Raw genomic sequence first — 19,065 nt, 5'->3', positions numbered from 1 at the left:
TAAAAATTAAAAAAATGCACAATTTTGTGCCAAAAATAATAATACAATTTTAATACTTCTGGCAAGCTGGTCATTATCATACTGCCATCGTGATGGGCCCATTTGTGGGGGTTATTCTGACCTAATTTCACAGCTGCAACTTGCAGGCTGGATGATAATCAATATACTGTACATGTGTATGGCTCTTAGTATGCATGCGTGAGGCAATCCTGCCATAAACCTCTGCTACTTTATTGATGGCCATATGCAAGTTTATTGACAGAAAGCCGGCGTGTAGGGATGGGGCTGTGGCCATTTTCTTGGAGTGTCAAGGATAATCCAGGCGTGCCGGGGCATTTGAAGTGTGACCTCAGCTCCAGACCCAAACAGAGGCAGCCACCACAAAAGTCCTGGGCTACAGGATTCTTCTTTACCTCATTGAGCATTCTGCGCTGTGCTCTTGCAGTCATCTTTACAGGACGGCCACTCCTATGGAGAGTAGCAACAGTGCTGAACTTCCTCCATTTATAGACAATGGGTGAGATTTAATAGGATGAGAGATTCAAAAAGTGAGAGATTTGGTAAGAAATCTCCAGTTTTTTTAAAGCGGCAATCATTTACACTGCAAAACCAGTTTGATTTTTGAAGTGTAAATGATTGCTGCTTTAAAAAAACTGGAGATTTCGTCCCAAGTCTCTCACTTTCTGAATATCTCATCCTATTAAATCTCACCCAATATGTCTTACCATGAACTGATGAACAGCAAGGCTTTTAGAGACACTTTTGTAGACCTTTCCAGCTTTATCCAAGTCAACAATTCTTAATCGTAGGTCTTCGGAGAGCTCTTTTGTGTTTGGTTCACAGGCAATGCTTCTTGAAAATAGCAAACTCAAAACTGGTATGTTATTTTTTTATAGGGCAAGGCAGCTTTAACCAACACCACTAATCTCATCTCATCAATTGTTCTCCGGGTTGTCTGACTCCTGGCTCCAATTCGCTCTTGGAGAAGTCATTAGCCTAGGGGTTCACATACTTTGTTCACCCTGCACTGTGAATGTTTACATGGTGTGGTCAATAAAAACATGAGAACATATAATTGTTTTTGTGGCATTAATTTAAGTAGACTGTGTTTGTCTATTGTTGTTACTTAGATGAGGATCAGAACACATTTTATGACGAATTTATGCAGAAATCCAGGTAATTTCAAAGAGTTCACATACTTTTTCTTGCAACTGTAATTTTTAGCAACACTATAAAACACAATACTGAGTTAATGAGTTGACAAATGCATTCACAACCAAGTACATACTGTACATTTAAAGTACAAATTAGCCATTGTGAACACATTTCAGCAAGCACAAAACTTGCAAACTGACACACTTGGTCAAATATAGTTAAATTTGTTCACTCATCTAGATGCGGGGGTGGTAATGGCTGATCAGTATCAGCCATTACTGTACTGTACGCCTGAAAGAAAGCCCTGGGGGATGACCTGCTTTAACTCTTCTTCAAAGGGGGTATAACGGACAGGAATCCTGGGGTCTCCACCCATTTCATGAGCCTCCCTTTCCTTGTCTGACCTTTTCCAATAAAGCACATGCAGTGGTTCTCACTTACCCCCAACGGTTCACATTTTTCAGGTCTCCACACAGAATTGCAAGTGAAATAATTAGCTTCACCCATGGATCTTTTAAAATATGTCAGTGAGTAATGAGTGAGTAATGAGTGCAACTGTGCACCTGCTAAGTGACCTGGAATACATGAACTGTTGTGGGGGGGGGGGGGGGGGTACTTGAGGAATGAGATTGAGAACCACTGCTTTACATCATTAAAGCTCTTTTTGACTTGCGCTTGCAGCTGCTGACTGCATTGAAAGCTGTGGTAATAGACTGCCACATTGCCCTCCTGCGGACATCAGGGGTGCACAGTAGACATGCTCTCCAAGGAGTTCAGGATACTGTATACTGTACCTCCAATATGGCAGGGGCTTTTGTTTTTTTTTTTTCAGAAAGTTTGCACTCTAATACATATGTGATTTTTTTTGGGGGGTAATCACATGGTTTACATGTGCGACTTGGCATGATTTCATAGTTGCCAGTGAAATCACACCCTTTTTCATCTTGCTCATAGACTTATGCAAATAATTTATTATCAATAAATGTTATGTCAGTAATAATTGAAAAAAAGCCAGTCAAAACCTGCAGCCATCAAATCTGGTATCTGCCATACCTTATGGACTGCATTCTTTACCATCCCACCACATGTGTGACATTTGGGAATCCTCTACTGGGAAATCTCCAGGACTTTGAAAATCCTTTTCCAAATAAGGTCATCCACGATATATGGTAATTATATACCTTGGTGTTGATTTGGACCAAAAATAACCACTTTTGCCCCAACATTGAATGCTAGCTGGAAATTATCCTTTTAAAACACGCAGTTTTTATCATTATTTTCTTTGTGAGAATTCTCATACGCAATATATTGTATATGACTTGTATTTTACTTTTTTTGTATTGTAAATGAATTTATTCAGAAAAATCCCTAGCGCTGTATCACATCCACATTTTTTCTTGTTCTTGTACTTTTGGGAGCTTTACACCCTCCCGATACAGCAGCTATAGCTACACTGGTGGTTCCCCTTTTTCATTGTTGCCAAGGGGGTTTATGTCCGTTGCCAAGGGGGGTTAATGTCCATTACCAAGGGGTTAATATGCATTGCTTGTTGTCAAGGGGAGTTAATGTCCGTTGCCAGGGGTTCTTGCTCGTTGCCAAGGGGGTATAATGTCCATTGCCAGGGGTTCTTGCTCATTGCCAAGGGGTTATGCATTGCCAGGGGTTATTGGTTGTTGCCAACGGGTTTATATTTATTCCCAGGGGTTAATGCTCATTGCCAAGGGGGGGGGGTTAATGTCCGTTGCCAGGGGTTCTTGCTCGTTGCCAAGGGGGGGTGGGGGTTAATGTCCATTGCCAGGGGTTCTTGCTCATTGCCAAGGGGTTCATATGCATTGCCAGGGGTTATTGGATGTTGCCAAGGGGTTTATATATTTTTTGGCAGGGGTTAATGCTCGTTGCCAAGGGGGGTTAATGTCTATTGCCAGGGGTTCTTGCTCATTGCTAAGGGGTTCATATGCGTTGCCAGGGGTTATTGGATGTTGCCAAGGGGTTTATATATTTTTTGACAGGGGTTAATGCTCATTGCCAAGGGGGTTAATTTCCATTGCCAGGGGTTCTTGCTCATTACCAAGGGGTTAATATGTGTCCGGCCGCCCGCCCCTCAGCTGCTGCTGCCTCTGCCTTACCCTGCATTCCCCTGCACACAGAGAGACAGACGCTAGAAGTCATTTTTCACTTCCAGCATCTCTGACAGGGAGCACAGCTCTGCAGCGTTACCAGGAAGTGCAGAGCTGTGCTTCCTGTCAGACGCTAGAGGTGAACTATGGCTTCTAGTGTCTGGCTCTCTGTGTGCAGGGGAAGGAACAGACAGGGGAAGGTAGGGGCCAGCAGCCGCAGCTGACGTGTGGGTGGCCGGACACATGGGCGGGCGGACAGGTCCTAGTCCTCCCGACGCACCCGCAGCCCCAATAAATATATATTTTTAAAGTGTGACTAAACGCAGATTGCATATGCCAAAGATGGTGAAGGAATGTAGGCACAGAGCTTTTACACTTCAAACAGATACCTATATCCCATGGTACAAAATATTTCCTCGGAGCCTGGGAAAATAAGCCCAGTGCAATGTCTTTATATGGACTTTCTTTTTTTTAACATAGCAGAGTGTAAAATAAAAAAATAAAAATTCCATATGTTTATTGAGCACCGTAGCAGAAGTGACAGATGGAATATCCACCTGCCACCTAGGCACCATGGCTGACCACACTGCTTCAAAAGTAGAGGGAAGAATTTCTGGGTACAAGTGTCTATAAGGATCTGAGGGTCTTAATATAAATATACTGTAGATTGCAACAGATCTGGGTTTTCAATCTTAATAATGGGACTAGGCCTTGTTTGTATATAATGCCTTACCTGAAGGTACATGAAAAATTAGGTAGAGAGAATTTTACTGACAGATCCTGAAAGGTCAACAACTGACCTCCCGGGTCAAAGACACTGACGACCATGATTCCCTGTTTCTTCCACCGGACGTAGCCAGAGTCGGACAACCCTGGAGTGAATTCAGGGTTTCCCCAGAAGGGAGCATATTTAGTGTTCTGATGATTACGACCCAGTGATTTATTAATACTTAACCATGCGGAATAGGTATCCATAAACAGAATATTATCCTGAACTTGCCGTGGTAAATATACCCATGGAACATGAAGCAGGCCCACCATGGAAAATGGCAACACCAAATCCTCCTCCAAATATTTAATTGTGTAGTGGGAGGTACACTGAAACCAGTCTAGCATATACAGTACTCCATAAATACCGATTGAGTAAAGGCTACAATATTAGGTATACCGGTATACCCAGACCCCCATCCGCCTTTCTAAAATATAATTTGTCTAGAGATACTGTACGCGGTTAAAGTAAAAAAAAAGCTCTAATAACTTGATTATATGTATTTTTTAGGAAGAAAAGACAATTTCCCATGTTCATTTGGGTGTACTGTATACTAAATACAGTGTTTGCAAATTTACATATGATAATATATATATATATATATATATATATATATACTGTATATACATAATACTATATATATGAGAGTCTCTTATTATTGTATATATCGTATATGATATGCAGACAAAGAACTGATAAAAGTAGTCTCACCATTCCTTGAACTTATGTGCTCCATTCAAGTGTCAGCTATTTCAAGCTTTAAATTATCACTGTGAAAATCAGAATTCACTGCGTCTAGCTGATTGTTACCATAGGTCAGCTAAAGACTAGTGACACATTTCTCTATAATACAGGTTAATCAGAATGAAATAAAAGGGATATTTAAATTGCCTATCATCCAGCTATATTTTTTAGCAATCATTCATTTACAGCTGATATTCAGCATGTCAAGGAATTATCATACTAAACTAAATATATTTTTAAAAGGTAGATATTATATATAGGAATTAGAAACAATTATATAATAACCAAAATTTAGAATACAGCAAAACACATAACAGCAGTTCTATATTATATAGCTAATGACATCATGCAATAAAAAAGAACAGTATCCATATGGCATTTTAGAATATTAGAATTTGTCTTGTAAACTTTTACAAGGAGACAAGCACATTTTGACCAATTCTGCACAATTAGCAAAGTGCTACTTTTTTATATGAGCGCATTATAAGTTTGCAAATTGGGTTCAAATCCTTTATGTTCATCTACTTATCATAATCTTCTTATTTAGCACGTCCTAGAACACAGGTTTTTAAAGTCGGTCCTCAGGACCCGACACAGTTCATGTTTTGCAGATCTCCTCACAGAGTCAAGTGTTCCAGTCCTTTCCTGGTGTCCCAGTACAGTGTCTTGTCCTGGATGAGTCCTGGTCACCCGTGTCTGGCTCCTTGTATCAGTTCTTGGTCCCTGGATATCTGGTCAAGAGTTTCCTCTTGTCAGCGCTGCTGCAGTCCAACTTCCATCTGTAATCCTTTCCATCTCTCAGATAAGTCAGGGTTCGCCCTGCATTCCTTTTACGCCCTGCATAACTGCAATTCCACCTGCATTGGGTTATATTATGCACGGCCTGGGTGCTACGGTCCCAGGTGGTTGTTCACCCCCATGTCACGGGTTAGGAGTAACTTTATTATTTGTATTCCATCCCTGCGCATTGTTGCGTCCACGCCGTGTATTGTGCTACCATTGTTACCGGTGCTGTCCATTTTGTTCTTGTGTTTCATCTCCTGAGCATTGTTGCTCCCCTAGGGACTCGGGGTTCCCCATCCCTTGTTGGACTTTAGTTAGTTTTCCCCTTGCTATCTTCCGGCCTTGATGGACGCGTTGTCAAAACATAAGACCTGACTGCAACGGAGTCTGGGCGGTCCTAATTCGCCCCTAGAGCCGGGGCGGTTAAAGGAGAAGACTAGCTCTGCACACGTCCGTCAACCCCAGTCTGAGGCAACGGAGTCAGGGGTTGGCAGGGATACCCCCAGAGCCCTAACATTATGACTGGCCCACAAAAATAACTCTGGAACTGAGTTCAGTCCTCTCAGTCCAGCAGTTTGTTCTGTCACAGTTTTGCCTTGTCACAGTTTTGCCTTGTCACAGTTTGTCGTGTCATAGTTCGTCTTGCCCGGTCTGTGACCTTGCACGGTTCTACTATGCAGGCCATGCAAGAGTCATTAGCGGCTCTAAATTTGTTGTTCACTGCCTTTAAACCTGGGCGGTTGGAGGTTTTGCAGCAGTCCCTACTGCAGGTGCAAAAACTCCTAACCAATATTTTTTTGATCCTCCCAGAGGTCACTGGGGTTCATTCAGCCCCTAATGAGACCCTGTCTAAGGAGTTATTAGGCAGCGAGTCCTCAGACTCGGAGGTTCAGGAGAAGCATAGAAGTGTTCTACGGCCGAAGCTTTCGCTGGAGGAGAGTCAGCGGCGTAGAAACTTAATTCTATGCTTCTACTGTGGAGATTCAGGCCACTATCTCCGGGATTGTGAATTGTGCAATCCTGGTGGTGACAACAGGGTGGTTCCTGTGGCCATGTCAAGTCAGATAGTTAGATCTTTGCCTGTCACCACTATGGCACTAAGGAACGTACCGCCGAATCATCCATTAAAAGCGCTCTGATGTATACTGTTGGTCCAAGTACTGAGAAGCCCCATCGTAGGTTCAGGAATCAACAGAGGGGGTACTCCCCACATACTGGGATGTTTTATCCTATAGAATCAGAGTTGCAAATCCCTAAGGGGAAACCCCAGGGGATAGGCTCAGGTGGCATATTTTTTGGAATGGCTTCCGATGTTGGAGGTCCCGGAGTTGCTTCCGATGTTGCGGGTCCCGGAGTGGCTTCCGATGTTGGAGGGCCCGGAGTTGCTTCCGATGTTGGAGGGCCCGGAGTTGCTTCCGATGTTTGAGGTTTCGGAGTTGCTTCGGATGTTGGAGGTCCCGGAGTTGCTTCCGATGTTGGAGGTCCCAGAGTTGCTTCCGATGTTGGGGGTTTCAGATTGGTACCCAGTCTCCTGGTCCCCATGGGCGACTCCATGGCCAGGGCCCGCCGAGCCAGTCTGATGCCGGGGGCCCGCTGAGCCAGTCTGATGCCGGGGGCCCGCCGAGCCAGTCCGATGCTGGGGGCCCGCCGAGCCAGTCCGATGCTGGGGGCCCGCCGAGCCAGTCTGATGCCGGGGGCCTGCCGAGCCAGTCTGATGCCGGGGGCCCGCCGAGCCAGTCCGATGCCGGGTGCCCACCTTGCGAGTCTGATGCCGGGGGCACGCCGTGCGAGTCTGATGCCGGGGGCTCGCCGTGCGAGTCTGATGCCGGGTGCCCGCCGTGCGAGTCTGATGCTGGGGGGCCTGCCGTGCGAGTCTTACGCCGGGGGTTTGCTGGGCGAATCCAGTGCTCAGAACTTACTGAGCAAGTCGAATTTCCAGGGGCCACCGGGTGAGTCTGATGGTACTCCGGAAACTCTATATTTCGATGGAGATTGGGCCCAGTTATGCTCCATTGCCCAACAATTCCTCTCTAAGATGGACTCCACACCAACTTTGAAGATAACCCCCACTAATGCTGTCCAATATCTTCTTCCATTATTTAGAGGTAGAGCTTTGGAGTGGGCTAAACCTCTCATTGAGGCTAATGATCCCATCTTAAGGGATCTAACTGCTTTCTTGAAAACCATTCAGAAAGTGTTGGGCCCAAAGGCCGCAGCCCCAAACGGGGGCACAAAGGCCGCAGCCCCGAGCAGGGGCCCAAAGGCCGAAGCCCCGAGTGGGGGCCCACAGTCTCAGTTTGCAGCCCCAAGTGGGAGCCCACAGTCTCAGTTTGCAGCCCCAAGTGGGGGCCCACAGTCTCAGTTTGTAGCCCCGAGTGGTGGCTCACAGTCTCAGTCTCTAGTCCCAAGTGAGGTCTCGAGGGCCACTGTCTCAGCCGAGGTCACAAGGGCCACTGCCTCAGCCGAGGTCCCTAAAATCACAGCCTCAAGTGCCATAACCCCAGCTATGCAGTCAAATCAGTCAGGTGATAATAAAGCAAATTGTGACTCTTTGGATGATATCTCTACATCTTTAGTCTTTGATGGGGACTTAGCCCAATTTGTTGCGCTCACTAACCACTATGTAACCATTATGGAGTCCAGACCATTTTTAGGTATCACTTCAGATAATCTTGTGCCCTCTTTGATATACTCCTTCAGAGGGAAGCCTTTCAAATGGGCGTCTGAATTGATTAAATCTGAAGATCCCATTCTAAAGGATTTCCAGGCATTTCGTGATGCAGTTCTTAAGAAATTTGCTCCCAGAGAATTTTGCTCAAATTCTTCTAAATAGCCTGTCTTGTGTGCTGAAAGACCTCAAGATATTGGAGAGCTGGCACAAGAGTTTAAGCCTTGACTGCGGGATGTTCTATTCTCTCTTCTTTTCGCATGCTATTCCAATCATGCACTTATGAAAAGGAAAAAAAAGAATAAGCACTGGCCTTGTGCCATGTCCTGTGATCACACGCTATTGTCTGGTTGTGTTGTGTCCTAGGTCCTCAAGGGGGGGGGGGGTGTACTGTTAGGAGTCATCACCTATGATTCCTATCTGTCTTGCCTGTCATGGGTTTATTGCAGCCTGTGTTGGTATCGACTCCCTGGTGGCCTCCAGTGGTGAGTCTGTGCTGTTTCATTCCAGTCCTCTGTGCATCAATTATGCACAAGTGTGTGTGTTCATTAAACCCTGCTATCCTGGAGTTCACAGCTGCTCTAATTGCCTGAGGACTTGATAAGGCATCCTGATCTGTGCAACCCTGCCAGTCATAGCCTGTAGTTCAGAGCTCCCAGCCATAGTTCTGTGTGCAAACTTGTGCTGTCCCAGCTTCCTGGACTCTGTCTTGCCTCAGTCCCCGGTGTGTTCCTGAACCCTGGATTATCCTTGTGGGTGTCCCCAGTCCTCTCCTGGTGTCCCAGTACAGTGTCTTGTCCTGGATGAGTCCTGGTCACCCGTGTCTGGCTCCTTGTATAAGTTCCTGGTCCCTGGATATCTGGTCAAGTGTTTCCTTGTGTCAGCGCTGCTGAAGTCCACCTTCCATCTGTAATCCTTTCCATCTCTCAGATAAGTCAGGGTTCGCCCTGCATTCCTTTTACTCCCTGCATACCTGCAATTCCAATGGGTTATATTGTGCACGGCCTGGGTGGTACGGCCCCAAGTGGTTGTTCACCCCCATGTCACGGGTTAGGAGTAACTTTATTATTTGTATTCCATCCCTGCGCATTGTTGCGTCCACACCATGTATTGTGCTACCATTGTTACCAGTGCTGTCCATTTTGTCATTGTGTGTCATCTCCTGAGCATTGTTGCTCCCCTGGGCACTCTGGGGATTCCCCGTATCTTGTTGGGCTTTAGTTAATTTCCCCCTTGCTATCTTCTGGCCTTGACGGACGTGTTGTCAAAACATAAGACCTGACTGCAACGGAGTCTGGGTGGACCTAATTCACCCTTACAGCCAGGGCGGTTAAAGGAGAAGACTAGCTCTGCACGCATCTGTCAACCCCTGTCTGAGGCAATGGAGACAGGGGTTGGCGGGGATACCCCCAGAACACTAACACATCGATTGTTAGAAATGTATATGTGTGCACATATTCGCCAGTTGTAACTTGAACCCATTCACCATTCATTCGATGTCCACTGATAGTGAGACACCGTAGTACACATTAAACTTCAGGCAACATGTGCACACATATATTAAACGGACCCTGGTTTTTCCCTGATAGATTAACACCAAATTAGGCATCTCAATGTATTGCATTATCCCCATTCTATATTTCTAGTTGTATAACCCGTCTTTTGTGCTTTTATTCGTATTATCTATTTTTTTCATAGTTGGCGCCGGGAGAGACCCGGAAGCTATGCGCTTCAGTGCATTCCACCACTCCTGCACCCGATAGCCGAACTTCCAGCTTTCAGGATGTGTGTGCTCCAATATGCGGCTCATAACCACGCGCACCCGTACATTTGGGTACTTCCGGTTCCGCCGCACTTACATTATCACTGCCTCAGTGCCGTGATTGGCGCCAAGTTTTCACTTATTCTTAGGGGATATTATCTGTGCCCGGGAATCCTCAGAAAGATGCTGTTCCCTCCCACCATGAGGTTTTAGCTCTCCACGCTAATGGCCCATGGGGTGCATATACCTGATTGCTGGGCTCTGAATATACGCAGCCCAGCGATCAGTTCTGAATTAGGCACCAAGAACAGAAATGCACTGAATAAAATGGGCGCTGTTCCCACCCTTGAAATTGAAACCCAGCCCATTATGTAAATAGCCTTTTATATGAAAGATTTTCTTTCGACTCCTGAACACCTCTTGCTCTTTTGAGAAAATAGCTCGGTGTGTATGCACTATTTTGGTGACAGATATAGAGCTTAACTCTGTGCCTGTAGAAACTGAAAAAGTGGGATAGTTAGGTTTGGGAATTTTTCCTGCAAGAAGGAATACTTTAAGTTTAAACCTAACTGAACACCATGCCTGTTGCAAAAAAAGGTTCCCATCTGCTAATTGGTTCCTGTTGCTTCGGACTGTAATGGACAAGCAGCACAGGATAAAAGGGAAAAAATCAGATTTAATTTTTCGGTGTGCTCTTTAAAAAGCCAGCCCATTATGTAAATTGCAGAATGATTGGTCAAATTGTATGAAAATGATCTGCCAATGTTTATATAGAAAATATTATTTGGCCAATGACCTCAGACACTTTTATTGAGCAGTTTACAAAGCAACCTCCTGACAAGAGCTAAAAAATGTCCCCCAGAAATTTTAAAGGACCACTTCATCAAGATGGCTTGTTATTTTTCTCCAGATAGACTACTAGTAATGGTAACAGTATGATAGAGAATTCATTAACATTCAATTTTTTAATTGATAAAATAATGACATTGCTATATATTACTTAATACATTTAAACAAGCATGTAGTTTGTATAACAATAAATTGAAATACATGAACATCTACTCTTTACAAAAGAGTGATTTTGTTACAACTAAATGAACAAAGCAGTTGCATACTTATTTTTAATTATTTTGTTTTGCCTTGTGGCATTAGACTTATAATTGAAAATGCTGCATTTTGGGGTTTGGCATTTTGAACATTCTGTAATGACATGATAATAGGTTTAATTAAAGCTTTTGAAGTGACATATAAATGCCATGCATTGTTACAACAAATTGTTAATAATTTACATAAAGTAGGTGTTAAGAATTTTTCTCAATGGTTTCATAGCTAATATTTCACTTTCATAGCTTAATAGTTTTAAAAAATGAGGCATTTTTCAACCTTATTGAAAAGTATATATTTTTGATCTTGTTAAAAATATATTTACAGAATGTAAAGGGCTCATTTATCAGAAAACAGAAATAAAGACCTAATTCCACTACACTCAAAGGAATATTTAATCATTGATAAATACAATTAATTAGATTCATAGAAACTGATGGGAAATGTTTTAAAAATGTATAAAGACTGGAGAATTGGACCCCAGGAGAAGCTGCCCCATAGCTAGCCAAGCAACTTCCAGCTAGCAGAACTAGTAAAACAAGTTTTGAAGATACTGTATATTGGCTTTACATTAAATAACAAAAAAATGATAAGATTGAAAGTTACATAAGAATCACTTGACCATCCTGCCTATATATATATATATATATATATATATATATATATATATATATATATAGCGGGCGTCTGGCCGGCACTCCAAAGTGCTTGGTGCTTGTCTTGCCTGGTGCCTTCCAAAATACACCTAAAATCAGGTATCCATAACTCACTCACACGGCGGCACTCCAAGGACGAAATAAAAAGTCGACACACACTGTATGTGTTCAACGTTTCAGTGCTGTGCAATTTTATCAAGACAAGTTACACTGTTCTTGATAAAAGTGCACAGCACTGAAACGTTGAACACATACAGTGTGTGTCGACTTTTTATTTCGTCCTTGGAGTGCCGCCGTGTGAGTGAGTTATATATATATATATATATATATATATATATATATATATGCATGCATGCAGACACTAGGGTTCATTTTTTGGGTGGGGCCAATTAACCTACCAATATAAAGTATTTTTTCATTGAGGAAGAGGAAACCCACTCAAGCTCAGGAAAAATATACAAACTCCACACAAGCTGAAATCAAACCCATGACCATGGTGCTGTGAGGCACTAGTGCTAACTATTACACCATCCACAGTAATATATAGCAATGTCATTATTTTATCAATTAAAAAATTAAATGTTAATGAATTCTCTATCATACTTTCCCCTCCAACTGGATCACTACTCTGATTCTGGAATTCCACATGGGACTGATTGCCACCTTTCCCTTCTTCTACCACTTGGATGCTTTTTCGTGAGAACCCCCAAGTGGTAGAAGAAGGGGAAGGTGGCAATCAGTCCCATGTGGAATTCCGCTGGCCAATACAAAGCCCTGTGTTGGCCATTAGGGACACAAATAGATGCCGAAACTGACACTGTCCTGCTATGTCATTTCCGCCTTAACCACTTCCGGCCAACACAGGGCTTTGTATTGGCCAGCCGGGATACATAAACGCCGGCCACGGACGTGGGGGACGGGCTCCCGCCTCAGCCTTCTCTGACCCCATAAAGGTAAGAGATCTTACACACACCGTTGTTGTTTGTGTTCTGCACCTTGAAAACGGGGGACATCCCCGAAACGTCTGACATCTTTTGCACATTTGTGATGATTTGATAAAACCAGCTTTTTTCACTATCAGCCTAAGAGTGCCGCCATTTCTTTTCTCATATATATATATATATATCACCAACCTACACATCCCCTGTCACCTTTGATAAAGCTACAGCCAGTAGCGAAACGCGTTAGGGGTTCCACTCCAGGATTGGGACTTGGACTCCTTACAATTGTGACTTTCCCCTCCAACTGGATCACTACTCTGATTCTGGAATTCCACATGGGACTGATTGCCACCTTCCCCTCCTACTACCACTTGGATGCTTTTTGGTGAGAACCCCCAGGTGAGATTTCCCACCTCTAAACAAACACAAGAGGACTTGGTACCATATATTGGCCCTCACCTCCTTGCCAACAGTCTCTGCAGCACATTTTGCCATTGGTGAGACCTATTAAGAGAAAATTGAGGTTAAAAACACACCATCTCTGCACAGACTCCTCCAGCGGAATCAACTGTTACCACTGTGCTAATAGAGAGGACACATGCTGCTCCGAGTGAGGCCCATTTTTGGGCTGGTTGGAGTCCCACAACAGCTTCAATTCCCACAGATTCCTCCAACGGCCTATCTGCAAGTCCGTAACCCTAGAGAGGATCTGTGCTGCTCCAACAATCCAACATTTAAGAATAGTGATCCCTTATCCAGTCCTTCCTTTTGGTAATGTGCACTTACCGGAATTATTCATTCATATCCAATCCTGTGAGTGAGCTTGTCAATCAAATTTGATTATTAATAGTTTTTATTAAAAACTATTTTGAAATGCATTGTAATGTATGTGAATTTTTAATGTCTATATAAAATTTAGGTACTTATGTAGTATCTGGGCTGCCGATTTTTTGATTGTATGCCTTAAGTTAAGGCATACAATCCGATGCGATGCGATGCGATATCGCATCGCATCGCATACGACCATGCGATGCGATGCGATGCGATGACCCGATTTTTCCATAGGATTCAATGTTAAAATGGACTGAGTCCATTTTAACATGGAATTCAATGGGAAAAATGGGTCCTTTTCATACCCCTACTATCCAAGTGGGCATGGAGTTGGATATAAACCTGTGGCGAGCGTAGCGAGCCACCGAGCCCGAAGCGTGGCGAGCGAAGCGAGCCCCGCGAGGGGACGGTATTCTGTGTCCCCTCGCGGGGCTCGCTACGCTCGCCACGCTTCGGGCTCGGTGGCTCGCTACGCTCGCCACAGGTTTATATCCAACTCCATGCCCACTTGGATAGTAGGGGTATGAAAAGGACCCCTTTTCCCATTGAATTCTATGTTAAAATGGACAGAGTCCATTTTAACATTGAATCCTATGGAAAAATCGGGTCCATCGCATCGCATCGCATCGCATCGCATGCGATATGGTCGGGTGCGATGCGATGCGATGGACCCGATTTCAAAATCGGCAGCCCAGTTACTACATAAGTACCAAAATTTATATTATATTATATTTGTTGCTTAGTATTATTTCATTGTAGATAAGTGTGCTACAATTGTATATATTTTGCCTTGTTTCTTTCATAGGGATTGACTACGCCTATATTTTAGCAGCTGCTTTTTGGGGACCAAAATCACAGGTGCCCATATCTTTTTCTTTAAAAGAATTAGATCTCCTTCCTCTCTTAAACAGAAAATGGCTGAGACACGGCTTCAAGATGATATGATGTAAGTGCGGGTCTTCAGAAAAAGTGCTTCTAACTGGACTTTGGATTTCAGTGGGGACCTTTAAAAAATGATGTCTGATCTATACGGTAATCATGGTTCATACTATTCTGTGGAGAATTTGGTTGAAGACAGAGATATATGCAGCGTAACTATGTGTACACAGTATATTATTCAGTAAGTGAATGCCACTTGCTGAAGTTCTTAAAAAATATAAAATTGTAAGACAAACCTAAGGGCAGGAGAGATGTGTGAAAATAAGAAGCAGGCCAGTGATACCAACCTGGTCAAAGAAAGAAGCCAAGGATAGTGAGTACAGAGAAAAGTGTTATACAATCCAAAGTTTTGATCAAAGCACTGAACTACTGTAGCAAGAAATCAAAGTACTATACTCTCTTGAAGCTGGGTACATACACAATGTATACAAGAAGTGAACTGTGAAGATATTTTCTATGTATTAGAAATGAGCATGTTTTGATATGATGGATAAACCAGATACACTCCTGTTAATTGTTATATATGTATACAGTATATATTGTTTATTTGATTGTTTTCACAATTATATATGAGAGATTTCAAATTATTTAACTGCTTGTTATTGATATGTTATGTGTCACATATGGAAATGCATTACTAAGTAGTTGGCATACCGGTGCTCAAGATACCGACATCGGAGTCCCAACAGCCAACTTCATGAATGTAAGTAAGTAGCTTAGTAGTAGGCTAAGGGGACGGGAGCAGGGTTAGGGTTATGCTGCTCAAAGTGTAAAGGTTAGGGTTATCGTATGGGAAGGGGAGTTAGGTTTAGGCCGTGAGGGAGAAGGTTAGAATTAGGCTGTGGAAAATTATGGTTAGGGGGATGGAGGAGAGAAGTTTAGAATCTATCATGTCATGGGCACCAGGATGCCAGGGTCAGTTTTCTAACTACCAGCTGCTGAATAAGAGATCAAATACATAAATTATAGAATATATATAATAATGTCCAAGACATACGGCACTCAATAAAAGAATACAGCAGTACCCAGTGCCCAAACACAGATACATACAAATCCAAAGAGAATGGCGCTCCAAAGGCAATAGTAAAGTTTCCAAAAGGGATACGTAATAAATCAAACTTTGGGTGTTGGATGCCCTTCATCACAATCCTACAGCTAATGAAGGGAGTCAAACCCTGAAAGCTTTATTTAGTACACATTCATCTTTGAAACTTTATTTTTGCCCCTGAGGTGCCATTATTTTTAGATTTTGCATACACACACACATATATATATATATATATATATATATTATACACTAAACATTGGCACTCCCCTTTCCTAGGGGTGCCCTATGGTTTGTGACCATATTGTTTAAACAGAAATTGTAGGGGCGCTGCACTCACTAAATTAACTGATATTAATAAATAGTGGAGAATTATTTCATGAATTGATCAATGCATTTAAGCCTGCAGCCCCCTTAACGGGACCCCACTTTTCTGAAGGTCCTAAAACTATTGCTCAAAATGGCTACAATACACATAGCTATCAAACATTAATGTGATAGCTATGTGTATTGTAGCCATTTTGAGCAATAGTGTTAGGACCTGCAGAGAAGTGGGGTTCGGTGAAGGGGGCTGCATGCTTAAATGCATTGATCAATTCATGAACACCTCTTCGTCAGGGCGCAGCAATAATACATATATAAAGAGAAAATAGAAACGCACCAATGAGCAAAACTGAAGTATATAATTTACTCAAAATACCTGGTCACATACACTGAGGTAAAAACAATCATATTGCCAGATCACAGCATCACATCAGAGGATAAAAAACACGGCACGTGCAGGAGGAATACTCCACATGTCCACCGCTGCAGATGGAAGGCAGGACGCTCTTACCACCGCACATGAGCCTGGTTGTAGCACTTGCTGATCTTTCCGGTGGATGCAGGAGACAAGAATACGTCAGACGAGTGAAGACGCACCCATACTTCAATTTTACTCATTGGTGCGTTTCTTTAGATTTTCTCATTTTTTTTCTAATTTCCTTACTGGATCAATGGTAATGATCCCTGAAAGAGACTGCACATGTTGATGGGCAATAACTGGATTGATCTGTGATCGAATAAGGATCTGTTTTGTGCTGGGTATATCTCTTGTGTATATATACAGTATATATATATCTATATATATATAGATATAGATCTATATCTATATATATAGATATATATATCTATATATATATATATATATATATATATATATCTAGATAGATAGATAGATAGATAGATAGATAGATAGATAGATAGATAGATAGATAGATAGATAGATAGATAGATAGATAGATAGATAGATACTTGGGGTGATAAGTTATACTTAAATTGCTTTACACTGCAATTTCCTTTCCTTTTGAATGGCTTGTTGATATTGGGTAATATAATATATCTTGGTAACATTTAATCTTAAATAAAACTAACAAAATGTTTTTACAAGTTTAAGCAACGTTTAATAACAGACACATTTAAACCTTTACTAAAATAATTTCAATGTTAAATTAAACTATTAACTTTTACATTAAGCAATTCAATTTGTTGACCTCCTAGCATGTTGAATATTGTTATACCTACTATATGGTTCTATAGTACATTGTAAGGTAGCTTACTAACATTCAGTCTTACAAGAAATCAACAAAAATATTTACTTGGCAACATAAGGTTTTAGAAATGGCCCATTATACAGTATATAAAACTTTACCGTGTTGTAATTTGCAAAAAAAAAACATATATACTGCAGATTTGACAAAAGGATTAACTTTAAACATTCAAAATGACCGGAGTAAGCAAAGTGTATTTGGGAGTCAAAATCACCACATTATACAGAATGACAAATCTCATAACATTTGGTGGCCATTAGATTATTCAGCAATAATGAATCACAAATTGAACAAAACATATTGCAGAGGAGATGGATGAAATAATGAAATCATCCATGTTTTTAAACATGCTGCTGTGTGTTTTAATAGATCAATGGTTTATGGAATAACTACAGACAGAGACAGTTGGGTAGTCAGTCAAATATTTTGAACTGGCACATTACAAGCTGCTACACTCCCATAGGAACCAACATTTTGTATAAATAAATAAATATATTCATCAGTTTGCTTTTTATTTTAACACTTACCAGTTGGGAATAGGCTATGTCCTGATAATTGTCTCAGAATTAACCAGTATAACAATGAACCATTTATTCACACAGTGAACTAGGATATAACGTAGGAATGACCAAAAGAGAGCAACAAAGTAAAAATGTAAATAATATACATTTTTAATTTATTAATTACATCAGGGCCAGATTATAGGTGGGGTAACAGGATTAACCCACACATTTGGTGCCCCTGCACACTGGCCTTGATTCAGACCTGATTGAAAGGCTGCAAATTCCCACAGCAGGTGATTATCGATGCACTGTGCATGGGTATGGTTCACAGCACGCTTGCGCAAGGCTGTCCTGCGATAATATCCTGCAACTACTGTACGTCTGTTCGCTGGCCATTTACAAGGTGATTGACAGGGAGTGGGAAGCTGGAAACAACCATTTTTTGGGAGTGCTAAGAAACACACTGGGCATGCCTAAAAACCATTGGGAATGTCAGGGAAAATGCAGGTGTGCCAAGCTTAGGGGAGAGTGTGTAATGCCAGCTCTAGCCAGGATGTGAGAAGATTGGTGGAGCGCTAATAAAAATTGGATCATTTGGATATAGTAAAAAAAACAAAATGCTTTAATTAGAATAACATGCATATTAACATAATGAATCAAATATAAAAGAGCACTAAATGAAAAAAAATGTCATCACATTAAAATAGACACTGTACTGAGGTCAAATGGATAGCTTACAAATTCAGAGCAATTAATCAATCATGTGTATATATAACTCTGTAACTGTAAAAGAGAGCGCCACATTTCTGGAAATTTATAATTAAGAGAATAGTGTTAGGACCTGCAGAAAAGTGGGGTCCCGTGAAGGGGGCTGCAGGCTTAAATGCATTGATCAATTCATGAACCAAATCTCCACTATTTATTATCAATTAATTTAGTGTGTGCAGAGCCCCTATAATGTCTGTTTAAACAATGTGGTCACAAGCCATAGGGCACCCCAAAACTAGGAAAGGTGAGTGCCAATGTTTAGTGTATATATTGTTTATTAGATACATTTTTTAAATTAGTCTTATTGTGGTCAGATTCTCTCATGCACCCTGTTTTAACCTTTATTCCATAGCTTATGTTAATCAGTTCCCTAGATGATTAGCGACAGGTGTGTTGGTAACTGCTCACCTATAAAAGCACAGTCTGCTGTGAGCTTTAGACCAGATAGCCTGCCTGGAATCAAACATTGATGTGATAGCTATGTGTATTGTAGCCATTTTGAGCGATAGTGTTAGGACCTGCAGAAAAGTGGGGTCCCGTGAAGGGGGCTGCAGGCTTTAATGCATTGATCAATTCATGAACCAAATCTCCACTATTTATTATCAGTTAATTTAGTGTGTGCAGAGCCCCTACAATGTTCAATTAAGAGAATATATATTTATTAACTTAATCCAGTTAGTTAAAAGTATAA

Source organism: Crinia signifera, chromosome 7, assembly GCF_055691185.1.
Source record: "Crinia signifera chromosome 7, ASM5569118v1, whole genome shotgun sequence".
NCBI classification, from domain to species: Eukaryota; Metazoa; Chordata; class Amphibia; order Anura; family Myobatrachidae; genus Crinia; species Crinia signifera.
The sequence above is the reverse complement of the archived record's forward strand: the minus strand, read 5'-3'. Positions refer to the sequence as shown.